The sequence below is a fragment of the Bufo bufo genome, chromosome 3 (assembly GCF_905171765.1).
Source record: "Bufo bufo chromosome 3, aBufBuf1.1, whole genome shotgun sequence".
In the NCBI taxonomy this organism is placed as follows: Eukaryota; Metazoa; Chordata; class Amphibia; order Anura; family Bufonidae; genus Bufo; species Bufo bufo.
In genome coordinates this window covers 370960663-370974410 of record NC_053391.1, presented here as the reverse complement: position 1 = coordinate 370974410, position 13748 = coordinate 370960663, and positions in this window count along the sequence as shown.

The following is a 13748-nucleotide window of genomic DNA, read 5'->3' as shown; positions in this document are numbered from 1 at the left end:
CAATTCAATGATGGAATACATAACGGAATGCTTTTATAGGCATTCCGTCATAATAGAAGTCTATGGGCTGCATAATGGATCAGTCCGCTTTCCGTTATGCATGAGTCCTCTCCTGCATAACAGAAACCGGACAGATCTGTTATACTGGCCATAGACTTCTATTATAACGGAATGCCTCTAAAGGCATTCCGTCCTTGAATTGCGTTATGGTCAGTGGTCACGGAATCCTTAATGCAATTCACCATATACCCGAACTCTAACTTCAAAACTTGAAGTTCGCTCATCCCTAGTCCCCTGTTGTACCTGTTGACAAACTCAATAACAGTCACCTGCTCCCCACCACTCCATTCCTCCACTGCTCTTCCGGTCCTGTGAACTTCCTGATGGACAGGCTCACGTGCGCCGCTGCAGCCAATGACTGGCCTCAAGTGTGACTTGTCCCCAAGCAGCATGTTACTTATCTACAGGACGGGGACTTGAAGACCAGTGAAGGGTGCCAGAATGGAACAGCAGGGAGTAGGTATCAGTTTTTAAAAACGTTAAAAAGTCCCTAAAGCTGGTCAACCCCTTTGAGAAAGGGTGTTAAAAATAAATGAACTTTTTTTTTTATCCCCTCCCAGAAATACTATGATCATCGTTGCGGAGTGCACCCATGGGGTAAAGCAGTAAGCCCTCCACCAGCAGAAAAGCAAAAAACCAAATCGCTGCAGCAAAACAAAGGGAGTTATCTTTGGCACAGACCCATCCATGCCATCATCTACTACAGCCATCATCTACATGCCATCATCTACAGCCATTCCATCATCTACTAAAAAACTCTTAGAAAACCCAGCAGAACCTCAAGAGTATGAGAACATTTACTTCTAGAAAGGAGACGTTTTCCTGAAGTGAATCTTAACCCTGTCCCTCCTGTATTTCCAGGGATGCTGTTCAGCTCCTGCAGAAAGGATTCCATCTGGATGAAGAGAAGGAGAACATTTGTGCACCCATGTCCTGTGGCTGGGAGATTTCTGACTCTTTTTGCTTAACGCCTGCATTTGCACAAGCCAGAATCATCTAGCTCCTGCATTCTGAAGATCTTAAGATATTTGTGTACCCCCTGGAAGAAGGTACACGGAAACCAGGACATGGGCCTTTTACGGACCTTCTTCCAAAAAGTAAAAATACTCCCTCCCCCTATGATCACATAGATTCCTTTTTTCAAATGGCTGCTGCGGATATCGAGAAGCTGTCCCTATCTACATCTGTATCATCATACCATAATCTCTCTGGCTCTGAGACTGAGGCCCTCATGAGTTTAGCAAAAGATTTTTTGATAGTTATTAAATCTGCTGATAAAGGGGGTAACATTGTTATTATAGACTGCATTCAATACAGACAAATGTGTGAACGTTTGTTGAGTGATCGCGACTGCTACCGCATTATCATCTGACCCTACCGAGGTCTTAAACAACTTGTTTCCATTCTTGATGAAGACAATAAAATAGGTGTCATCAGTGAGGCTGAATGCCACTTTCTGAGGCCGAGTTCACCCCAGATAGCTACTTTTTATGGATTACCCAAGATCCACAAGGGTTTATCTCCTATGAAGGGTCGTCCTATTGTATGTGGGGTGGACTCGATAACTCAGAACCATTAATCTACAGGGTGGGCCATTTATATGGATACACCTTAATAAAATGGGAATGGTTGGTGATATTAACTTCCTGTTTGTGGCACATTAGTATATGTGAGGGGGGAAACTTTTCAAGATGGGTAGTGACCATGGCGGCCATTTTGAAGTCTGCCATTTTGAATCCAACTTTTGTTTTTTCAATATGAAGAGGGTCATGTGACACATCAAACTTATTGGAAATTTCACAAGAAAAACAATGGTGTGCTTGGTTTTAACGTAACTTTATTCTTTCATGAGTTATTTACAAGTTTCTGACCACTTATAAAATGTGTTCAATGTGCTGCCCATTGTGTTGGATTGTCAATGCAACCCTCTTCTCCCACTCTTCACACACTGATAGCAACACCGCAGGAGAAATGCAAGCACAGGCTTCCAGTATCCGTAGTTTCAGGTGCTGCACATCTCGTATCTTCACAGCATAGACAATTGCCTTCAGATGATACGAGATGTGCAGCACCTGAAACTATGGATACTGGAAGCCTGTGCTAGCATTTCTCCTGCGGTGTTGCTATCAGTGTGTGAAGAGTGGGAGAAAAGGGTTGCATTGACAATCCAACACAATGGGCATCACATTGAACACATTATGTAAGTGGTCAGAAACTTGTAAATAACTCATGAAAGAATAAATTTACGTTAAAACCAAGCACACCATTGTTTTTCTTGTGAAATTCCCAATAAGTTTGATGTGTCACATGACCCTCTTCCTATTGAAAAAACAAAAGTTGGATTCAAAATGGCCGCCATGGTCACTACCCATCTTGAAAAGTTTCCCCCCTCACATATACTAATGTGCCACAAACAGGAAGTTAATATCACCAACCATTCCCATTTTATTAAGGTGTATCCATATAAATGGCCCACCCTGTAGAACCATCATTCTCCCTTGCGAGTATTGATGTAGAGTCACTGTATAGCTCTGTTCCTCATTCTAAAGGGCTGATTGCGGTAGCAGAATTTTTAAAGACAAGGGCAGTCTGTTATCAATCTCATAATGAATTTGTGCTGACTCTCCTTGGATTTGTTTTGACACACAATTTTTTTCTGTTTGATTTGCATTTCTTCCACGGCTATGGGGAGCCCCTGTGCCCCCACTTATGCTAATCTCCTGGGAGGATAAAGTGGTCTCTCTTCCCTGATAATCAAGTTTGGTGTGACAAAATTGTCTTCTGGACACGTTACATAGATGATGTCTTCGTGATCTGGAATGGTGACCTTGACAAATTTAAATCATTTGTCAGGACGTTGAATACGAATGAGATTGGCCTGATGTTTACGCAGGGTGGATAAAAATCCTATGATTTTTTTTAAAAAAATCGGAAAAATCAGTTTTTTTTTTTATTTAAAATGCTTTTTGAGGAAAATATATTACCATCCAAAGGTATTTCATTATGAAATAAAGATTACTTTTTTAATTATGTAGAATAAGGCTGTATATGTTTAATTTATTGTTAAATTTCATTAATCCATTCACAATGTCATGCTCTTCCAGAGGTTTTTGTAAGATTACTGGGCAGTTTCTCTGCCTACAAGATATTATCACAGATGCTTGGTTTAATTTTGGAGTTCTCAAAACTGAATTTATAACATGAAAAGAGTTGAGAATATTATATATATAATATTGTCAATATCCAGTATCAGGGTCAAAACTTAAGTGCTGAGGAAGAGGAGTTAGCTATGACATGGGTATCCAGCAATCATCCATCTGTAATGCCAACTATAATGAACTTCAAAGCCAAGGGGGAACCATTCAAGAAATATATGTTTGCTAAAGATATTTTAAAGAAAGTCACACCAGTGAACTGGTGGAAGTCACTTAAGCACTTGGATTTAGAGACTGTTCAAGTAATGATTTCACTTTTAACAGCAGTAGCTTCTTCTGCGGGCATTGAAAGAATATTCCCTTCCTTTGGACTCGTTCATTTTAAATTGAGAAATCGTTTGGGTCCCGAATCCCGATAAAGCAGGAAAGCTTGTTTTTTCTTTTCCAGATTATGAACAAAGAAGAAGATGAAGATGACGAGTGAGCTACAGAGGACATTATTAAGCTTTTCTTGTGTAGGCTGGGCTGACAGTCTAAGTTTCTTAAAATATAGATATTTTCTTTAGCCAAATTAGTTAACAAACATGGATGTTTAAGCAAATAACATGCTGTAATGTTATTGTTTCAGTTGAATAAATCCTATTTAAATTGTTATTATTAAGGTAATGATTATTTTTCTCCTTCCTAAGTACAACAGAAAAATTGTTCAAATATGAATCTTTATGTAAAAAACTATGATTTAAATCAAGCCTTACTGACTAGTGATTTAAATCGGTTTGATTTAAATCAAATCCACCCTGTGTTTACCTTTGAGTTTCATCCAGATACATTAACATTTTTGGATATCAAGGTCACCAAAGGGGTAAACAGATTGGTCACAACCATCTTTAGGAAGACCACTTCTACAAACCATCTTCTTCATTGGGACAGTTACCACCCCACAAGCCTAAAGAAAGGAATACCCCGTGGTCAGTATCTAAAGGATGAAAAGAAACTGTTCAGATCCAGAGAGCTTTTATCATGATTCAAGGAAGCTCCATGACCGCTTTAGGGTGAGAGGTTATCCCTAATATGTCTTCCAGAACGCGGAGATACAGGAAGTACCTTCTTGGTCCCCAAGGAATCTGATTCCGGGGGGAGGTCATTAGGATTATCTCCACATTTGATGTTAAAAATCGTAGAGTGAGGGAGATAAATATTAGCCAATCCTCCGAATGGGTCCGGATGTGGCTGATGTACTGTTACCTTGTCCAAGTATCGCATTCAGACGTGGTCGATGCTTGCGGGACTGTTTGGTCCACAGCCACTTTTCACGCCCAGTTCCGACAGGGACATGGTTAGACAGGAAACCGTTGGGTACTTTCCGTTGTGGGGCATGCTCAGCCTGTTTCGTCAGAAATGAAAAGATGAATATATGTTCAGCCACGAATAGAAGTTACACTGTAAGGGATTTTATTAACTGTAGTAGATCTGTCAGTGCCCCTGTCCCTTAGATTATGTGGGGAAAACCTCTAGAGAATTTTGTCGTCGAATTCTTGAGCATGTTAATGACATCAAGAAAAAGAACAATACTCCCGTGGCAAATCACATCTGGGAATGTCATAATGGAGATCTTAGGTCTCTGTCTTTTTTCAACATTGGACCTTATAAGACCTTCCCCCAGAAAAGGTAACTGGGACCGTAGAATCCTCCAAAAAGAAACCAGAATGGATATACAGGTTCCGGTCTCAGCACCTGGGGGATTAAATGAGAGACTTACTTATTCTTGCTATATTTGAGGCTAGCTCCTTTCTGTGTATAATCAGCTTTCACCTCCTTTATGAGATGGAAATTACTATCGACGAACGAAGCGTCATTTTCATTATTTAAAAATTGGCTGAACGGAAAGCATGGTAGACAGAAATAAGGGAAGAGAGGTAGGGGGGTGCAGCACTGTTGGGAGCTTTGTGGGTGAGAATGAATTTAAAATGAATCCTGTACTGAATGGGTAACTGTCCTGTTTCTTTACTTCCTAGCGGGGCAGCTGCGTTACCTTGTCTCTTGGGTGTCCTCACAGCCCTTACCCAATGCAGAGTTCTATCTGCAGGACTTCCTACAATTACATTCCCTATGGCCAGTTTTGGAAGATATTAGCCTGTTCCACGGAAAAGCCCTCCCACTACATAGGCTTGCCCATCAGGTTTGGGAGGCAGCTAAGCAAAAATCTTATACTGATATTCCAGACATAATACCCTTGTGGGAAAACCCTATGTTTCAACATTTAAATAGGCATGAGGGCGCTGCGATGTGGAAGGAGCATGGGATTCTGACCCTGGGTGATCTATATGAGGGAGGTTCCTTGAGATCCTACTCTCAGATTCAGGAAAAATTTGGTACTCCAAGGCACATGTTTTTCAGGTATCTACAGGTTAGACATGCCCTATCTGCACAGTTTGGTAGGGGCTCTAGAAAGATTTCTAACTATCCTCTGATTGGAGTGCTATCCACACAAGGCCCTAGAGGTCTCATATCGGCTATATACACGCACCTCATAACCACGAAAATTGACATACCCCCTCTGACCGTTGAGGATAAATGGAGGAATTGCATCCCGTCTCTTTCTGAAACGGATTGGAACGAGGCGTTAGCAGCTCCTACAAGAGTATCTCCCTCAGTCAATAATAAGATGGTACAATTACATATACTGCATAGAAGTTACCTCACTCCTAGTAGGCTGTTTAAAATGGGTAGGTCCGAGAACGACAACTGCCTAAGATGTCACCAGGCTGGCGCCAACTTCTGGCACATGATGTGGGACTGTAGACTCATTCAAAATTTCTGGAGGGATGTGACGTCCTTATTGACGGATCTAGTACCAGGACATGTTCCCCTTTGCCCCAAGATGTGCTTGTTGGGGATCATTGATGAGGAACAGTGGTCTCACCATCATAGGATATTTTTAGAGGAAACTTTATTCTTGGCTAGGAAGGCTATAGCCCTCCGGTGGATGGCTGATAGGATGACTAATGTTAACCATTGGAAACAGGTAGTAAATCAGATTATTCCACTAGAAAAAGTAGTCTATATTCACAGGGGATGCCCTCAGAAATTTGAGAAAGTGTGGGGAGAGTAGTGCGCGTCCAACAATACGCTGAATTCTCGATGAGATTCCATATTTCTATGCAAACTGCGATGGGAAATGTGAAATGCCTTTATAGTAAATATTCACCTGGGATAATATTCCTGTTATGGCAAGCGTGAAACTGTTTAGGAATCCTACTTGTGTGCTGCCAGAAGCCCTGCTGCGTCCATGGGAAATTGTACTTACATCATGAATAATGTACCACAAACTGTTTTACATTGTTTTATTTTATTTTATTTTCTGTATTCTCTGTAATTGTTTTAAGTCAATTTGTATGTTGACGCTGTGATTTTTTTCTATTGGATTTATTGATATGCCGAATTGTGATGTACTTTGATAATGCACCTTTATACTCCAATAAAACGAGTTTAAAAAAGAAATAGACTTTTAGATGCCATTTGAATGTTTCTCATGTTGTTAAATTATAACACCGATAATAATATGAATAAACCTTGTTTTCTCACAGAGATATCCGTACCTCCTCTGCTACACCAACGGTTAAAAGGTTTCTATCACTTCGTTTCACATATTTAGCTGTCAGACACTAGCGATCCGCTAGTGTCTGCTCTGCCCAACCATCCTAATATAATTGCTTTTGGGGCAGCCGTTTTGCTAAAAAAAGAACTTTTATTAATATGCTAATGAGCCTCTAGGTGCTATGGGGGCGTCATTAGCACCTAGAGGCTCCGTCTACCTTCAGAAACTGCCGCCGCCCAGCGCGTCCCTCCAGCCCGCCCATCTCCTCCTGAATGCGATCCTCCCTGTGAGCGCCTGTATTCGGCGCATGCGCAGTGAATGTCTGACCGCTTCCCTGCTCAGACATCTCCACTGCGCCTGCGCGATGACGTCATAGTGCTCCGAGGAACAGGCGCAGTGGAGATGTCTGAGCAGGGAAGCTGTCAGACATTCACTGCGCATGCGCCAAATACAGGCGCTCACAGGGAGGATCGCATTCAGGAGGAGATGGGCGGGCTGGAGGGACACGCTGGGCGGCGGCAGTTTCTGAAGGTAGACGGAGCCTCTAGGTGCTAATGACGCCCCCATAGAACCTAGAGGCTCATTAGCATATCAATAAAAGTTCTTTTTTTAGCGAAACGGCTGCCCCAAAACCTATCATATTAGGATGGTTTGTTAGAGCAGACACTAGCGGATCGCTAGTGTCTGACAGCTAATTATGTGAAACGAAGTGATAGAAACCCTTTAACTGGTTGTTAGTAAAACACCACATCTTTATAAATAGTCTGGGTCTGCGCTTGTCCCAGAGGAATTGGACTATTATTCTTTTCAGTTGTGTGAAAAAGGTGCTCAGTAGGGGTATGGGTAGGACCTGCAAATAGTATAGAATTATCGGGAGGATGATTGTTTTAAGTAGTGATCTGCATCCCAACCAGGAGGTGAATGATATATCCCATGATTTAATGATAGTATCGACAGTCTGGGGAAGGTTTTTGTAGTTTTCCTGGTATAGGTTTTGGGGATTTGGGGTAAGGTTTATGCCTAGGAAGGATATACTATGTGGTGCCCATTTGAATGGAGAGCTTCTTTCTAGTGCTACCTGGGTTAATGGGTCTAAAGTGATATTTAGGACTTGCGATTTTGATAAGTTCACTTTAAAAGTGGAATATGTGCCAAATTGTTCAATCATTGCAGGGAATGCCATCATCTGCGAACGTGGCTTGCATGTGAACCTCCCCCTGTATTTTTATCCCCTGTATCCTATTATCTTGTCTAAAGGCCTGCAGCAATGGCTCCATTGAGAGGAAAAACAGGAGTGGGGATAATGGGCACCCCTGTCTGGTTCCGTTCCCTATTTTGAAAGAGCGTGACAGAGTACTGTTTACTAGTACCCGGGCAATGGGATGCTTGTACATAGCCAATACCACCTTTATGAAAGTTTCTGGAATATTAAAGTGGAGAATGGCTTTTGCCATGTACGCCCAATCGACCCTATCAAAAGCCTTCTTGGCGTCGATGCCGAGAAGGATTAGGGGTGTGGAGGTGTGGTGTGCGTAGTGGATCAGGTTGATAATCCAACTTGTGTTAATTCTCCCTTCCCAACCGCTAATAAATCCTACCTGTTCTGCCTGGATCAGCCTAGGGAAGAGGGGTTGTAGCCTCAGGGCCAGGATCTTTGCCAGAAACTGTAGGTCATTGTTGAGTAGTGATATTGGCCTGTAACTTGAGCAGGAAGTAGTATCTTTACCCTCTTTTGGTATGATAGTAATTTGAGCTGTCAACATGTGAGGATGTAGCGTTTTCCCCTCCCAGGTAGAATTACATACTAGAAGGAGTCTGGGAAGCAGCAGGTCCCGGAAGGAGTCATAATATTTTATAGAGAGGCCGTCTGGGCCCGGGCTTTTATGTAATGGGGAGGTTTTAAGTGCCTGCTTAAGCTCTGTAAGTGTGAATAGTCCGCTTAAGGAATCTGTTTGTTTTTTGTGGGAGATTGAAGGATTTGAGTCAGTCTGTCATTCCCTGGATCCTTGTCCTCTCTTCTCGCTCGTCTACGTGCGGTCTAATATAAAGTTGGGAGTAATATTTAGTGAATCTTTTGGCTATCTGATCTGTCTGTTGGAGTGTCTGAGCTGCAGCCGATTGAATGCTATGAATGTACGAGTGGACCTTCCTCTTTTTCAGTTGGGAGAACATGAATTTTGATACCTTGTCCCCATGTGCGTAATAACGGAATCTAGCTGAAAGGTATAGTTTTGCTGTTTTTCCATTAAGTATAGTTTTAAGTTGCGATCTGAGGAGGTCTCACTGGTGTAGGGCTTCAGGCGTGGAGTTCCTTTTATGCAACAACTCTAGTGAATGGATTTGTGTTTGTATTATTTGGGCCTCCGCTTCTCTTTTCCTTTTGGTATATGCACCTAATGAAATAAAGTGACTCCTCATCACTGTCTTGTGAGCTTCCCAGATCACACTTGGAGAAATGTCTTGGGACTCATTGAATGTGAAATACTCCTCAATTTTCCCCGCAATATGTTTCAGATTGTCAGGATTATTTAGCAGCATCTCGTTCAGTCTCCAAATCATCTCCCTTTAAGGGGAGTTAGTAAGGGAGAACTGTAGGTAAGCAGGGGCGTGATCAGATAGCACGATTGATTCAATTAAGGCCTGTTTGCAGCATGAGAGGAGTGGCGTAGATACCAGAACATAGTCTAGGCTTTGGTACGTGACGTGGGCTGGAGAGTAGTATGTAAAATCTTTTTCTCCTGGGTGAAGCGCTCTCCAACTGTCTACTAAGCCTGCTTTAGCTATAGTACTACGAATGCGCTGTAGTGCATATTGCAGCTGGGAGGAAGTACCACTGGATGTGTGTATTTCAGGAAACAGTGCAACATTCAAGTCACCTGCCAGTACTGCCAACCCCTCTGCAAAATAATTAAAAGCTTCCAGTGCTTTTTTAAGCCAGGGGGCTTGAGCTGTGTTAGATGCATACACACATCCAAAGGGGTATAATTGTGTGTCTTGTTCAGTGGTGGTCGTCTTTCAGCCTTTCTTACCTTGGCCATGTCTCTGAGTATTGCACACCTTGTGCTTTTGGGCACTCCAGTGATGCTGCAGCTCTGAAATATGGCCAAACTGGTGGCAAGTGGCATCTTGGCAGCTGCACGCTTGACTTTTCTCAGTTCATGGGCAGTTATTTTGCGCCTTGGTTTTTCCACACGCTTCTTGCGACCCTGTTGACTATTTTGAATGAAACGCTTGATTGTTCGATGATCACGCTTCAGAAGCTTTGCAATTTTAAGAGTGCTGCATCCCTCTGCAAGATATCTCACTATTTTTGACTTTTCTGAGCCTGTCAAGTCCTTCTTTTGACCCATTTTGCCAAAGGAAAGGAAGTTGCCTAATAATTATGCACACCTAATATAGGGTGTTGATGTCATTAGACCACACCCCTTCTCATTACAGAGATGCACATCACCTAATATGCTTAATTGGTAGTAGGCTTTCGAGCCTATACAGCTTGGAGTAAGACAACATGCATAAAGAGGATGATGTGGTCAAAATACTCATTTGCCTAATAATTCTGCACGCAGTGTATACAACTCCCACCTTCCTCCAACTCCAATCATTTTCCCAGGCGCATCATAAACTAGAGTGAAACGAAAAACTTGAAAGCAACTTCGTAGACAGGTACCACATTTCTGTTGCACTTGAGTAAAACAAATACTCTTAGGAAGCTTGCGGCTACATGTCTTATCACAAGTATGCCAGTGAACAAAAAGCAAACTGAGCACAGCTCTAAGTTGGAGCTGCAACCATGTCTTGTACATATAACTATGCTACGGGCGTAGACTGCCACCTAGAGGATTATATTGGGATAAGCAGGCAGATTCAATACATGGATAAACCTCTAACATAAATCCTACAGAGAGGGATGGTTATGCGTAGGAGAAGAGTAATAGAATATCAGACAAAATAAAAGAAAGAAATGTTTGTTGCTGGTAGTCCAACATATACAATAGCATCTCACCCACCCCTTTGGATTCTGAGGTAGATATGGATTGAAAGTTCAAGGAGAATCTCAGTCCTTTTCCGGAGCACTTTTCCAGTTGATGGGACTCCCAGATTTCCTCTGTTGCCTAAAGCGTCTTCCTGATCCTGCTGGGGTCCAGGTTTAGATCATGGGTAGAACAGGTAACTCTGTTAGCAATTGTACCGGGTTCCAATCGTGGATTTGTAGGTCTGCCACTTCAAGGAAGTACAGTCTTTTAAGATCAGCATACACTCGCACCACCAATTTCCTCTGATGTTGACAAGCAGGCCAAAGGGAAATAGCCACCTGTATGTAATTTTACGCCTTTGTAGCACATTTAATAGTAGTTTAAGCGCCCTTCTCTTCTTCAGCATCATCGGCAAGAGGTCTTGATAGATTGAGATAACCTCGTTTGAATACTTTAAAGGTGCCGCTTTCCTAGCGGCTTTGAGTATCATTTCTTTAGTTTAGAAGCTAGTGAGCTTACATATAATGGCTCTCTGCGGTTCTGTTGGGTTTGGCGGAGGCCTCAGGGCACGGTGTGCTCTTTCCATATTTATTTCCTCTGCCATGTCTGTGCCTAGCAGTTCAGCAAAGAAGTGTCGCAGCACATGTAAGATGGAGTTCTCTGTTTTAGATTCTGGGAACCCCTTCAGCCTTAAATTATTCCACCTACGTCGGTTATCTTGGTCCTCCAACTGATTGTAGAGGTAGTTCGTATAGTCCATATTATAAGAAATCACTGTCTCAAACTCCACTATGGCCATCTGGGAGTTCTCCAGTGCATCCACTCTATCCCCCAGCTGCTTTATGTCCTGCTTGAAATCTTTAATCTCCTGCATGAGAGGGTCTAGTGCGTCAGCTAAAAGCTCTTGAAACAGGTTGATGTTCCTGTGTAACAGGTGTTGCCTCTACACTTCCCTCATCTTCTGAATCAGTAGCTGCTGGAGGCTGGGTCAGATCTGTGCGCGGCGCCATCTTAGCTGGGGTCCTCGCGGTAGGTGTACTCGCTTTTGTGATGAATCTGTCAAGGTCTCCTTGCCCAAATGTCCCTTTAATTGTGCCCGGAGTGTCCCTGGATCACTCCTTGTTGATTTTACCCATGTTTATTGGGTTTTAAAAGCTTATGTTGCCCGTTCCCCTGCGACCCTTAGCAGAGTTCACACACAGGCGTGCATGCGGCTTGGCTGCTTGGCTCCGCCCCCACATCTTTATAGATATAACAAAGTCCATACTTAAACTGTTTTGATTATATTCTTGAAATATATACGTCCCTAAAATATATACGATAATATATATATAAATGTCCTTAAAAAGACGTAACAATATAACCCAAAACATGTCTTATTGATTTTCTTATACAAAACTAAGGTTGATTATAAGTGTCCATAGATGTCACAGACTTTCTGCTCATTAGCAAATACCAAACTGTAGATGTAATTAGCACCAGCTGTGTCCATGGAATCCTTATCTCAGAGCTGAGAGACAAACTTTGATACATGAATATATACACTGCTCAAAAAAATAAAGGGAACACTTAAACAACACAATGTAACTCCAAGTCAATCACACTTCTGTGAAATCAAACTGTCCACTTAGGAAGCAACACTGAGTGACAATCAATTTCACATGCTGTTGTGCAAATGGGGTAGACAACAGGTGGAAATTATAGGCAATTAGCAAGACACACCCAATAAAGGAGTGGTTCTGCAGGTGGTGACCCCAGACCACTTCTCAGTTCCTATGCTTCCTGGCTGTTGTTTTGGTCACTTTTGAATGCTGGCGGTGCTTTCACTCTAGTGGTAGCATGAGATGGAGTCTACAACCCACACAAGTGGCTCAGGTAGTGCAGCTTATCCAGGATGGCACATTAATGCGAGCTGTGGCAAGAAGGTTTGCTGTGTCTGTCAGCGTAGTGTCCAGAGCATGGAGGCGCTACCAGGAGACAGGCCAGTACATCAGGAGACGTGGAGGAGGCCGTAGGAGGGCAACAACCCAGCAGCAGGACCGCTACCTCCGCCTTTGTGCAAGGAGGAACAGGAGGAGCACTGCCAGAGCCCTGCAAAATGACCTCCAGCAGGCCACAAATGTGCATGTGTCTGCTCAAACGGTCAGAAACAGACTCCATGAGGGTGATATGAGGGCCCGATGTCCACAGGTGGGGGTTGTGCTTACAGCCCTACACCGTGCAGGACGTTTAGCATTTTCCAGAGAACACCAAGATTGGCTAATTCGCCACTGGCGCCCTGTGCTCTTCACAGATGAAAGCAGGTTCACACTGAGCACATGTGACAGACGTGACAGAGTCTGGAGATGCCGTGGAGAACATTCTGCTGCCTGCAACATCCTCCAGCATGACCGGTTTGGCATTGGGTCAGTAATGGTGTGGGGTGGCATTTCTTTGGAGGGCCGCACATGTCCCAGATGTGCTCGCCAGAGGTAGCCTGACTGCCATTAGGTACCGAGATGAGATCCTCAGACCCCTTGTGAGACCATATGCTGGTGCGGTTGGCCCTGGGCTCCTCCTAATGCAAGACAATGCTAGACCTCATGTGGCTGGAGTGTGCAAGCAGTTCCTGCAAGACGAAGGCATTGATGCTATGGACTGGCCCGCTCGTTCCCCAGACCTGAATCCAATTGAGCACATCTGGGACATCATGTCTCGGTCTATCCACCAACGTCACGTTGCACCACAGACTGTCCAGGAGTTGGCAGATACTTTAGTACAGGTCTGGGAGGAGATCCCTCAGGAGACCGTCCGCCACCTCATCAGGAGCATGCACAGGCGTTGTAGGGAGGTCATACAGGCACATGGAGGCCACACACACTACTGAGCCTCATTTTGACTCGTTTTAATGACATTACATCAAAGTTGGATCAACCTGTAGTGTGTTTTTCCACTTTAATTTTGAGTGTGACTCCAAATCCA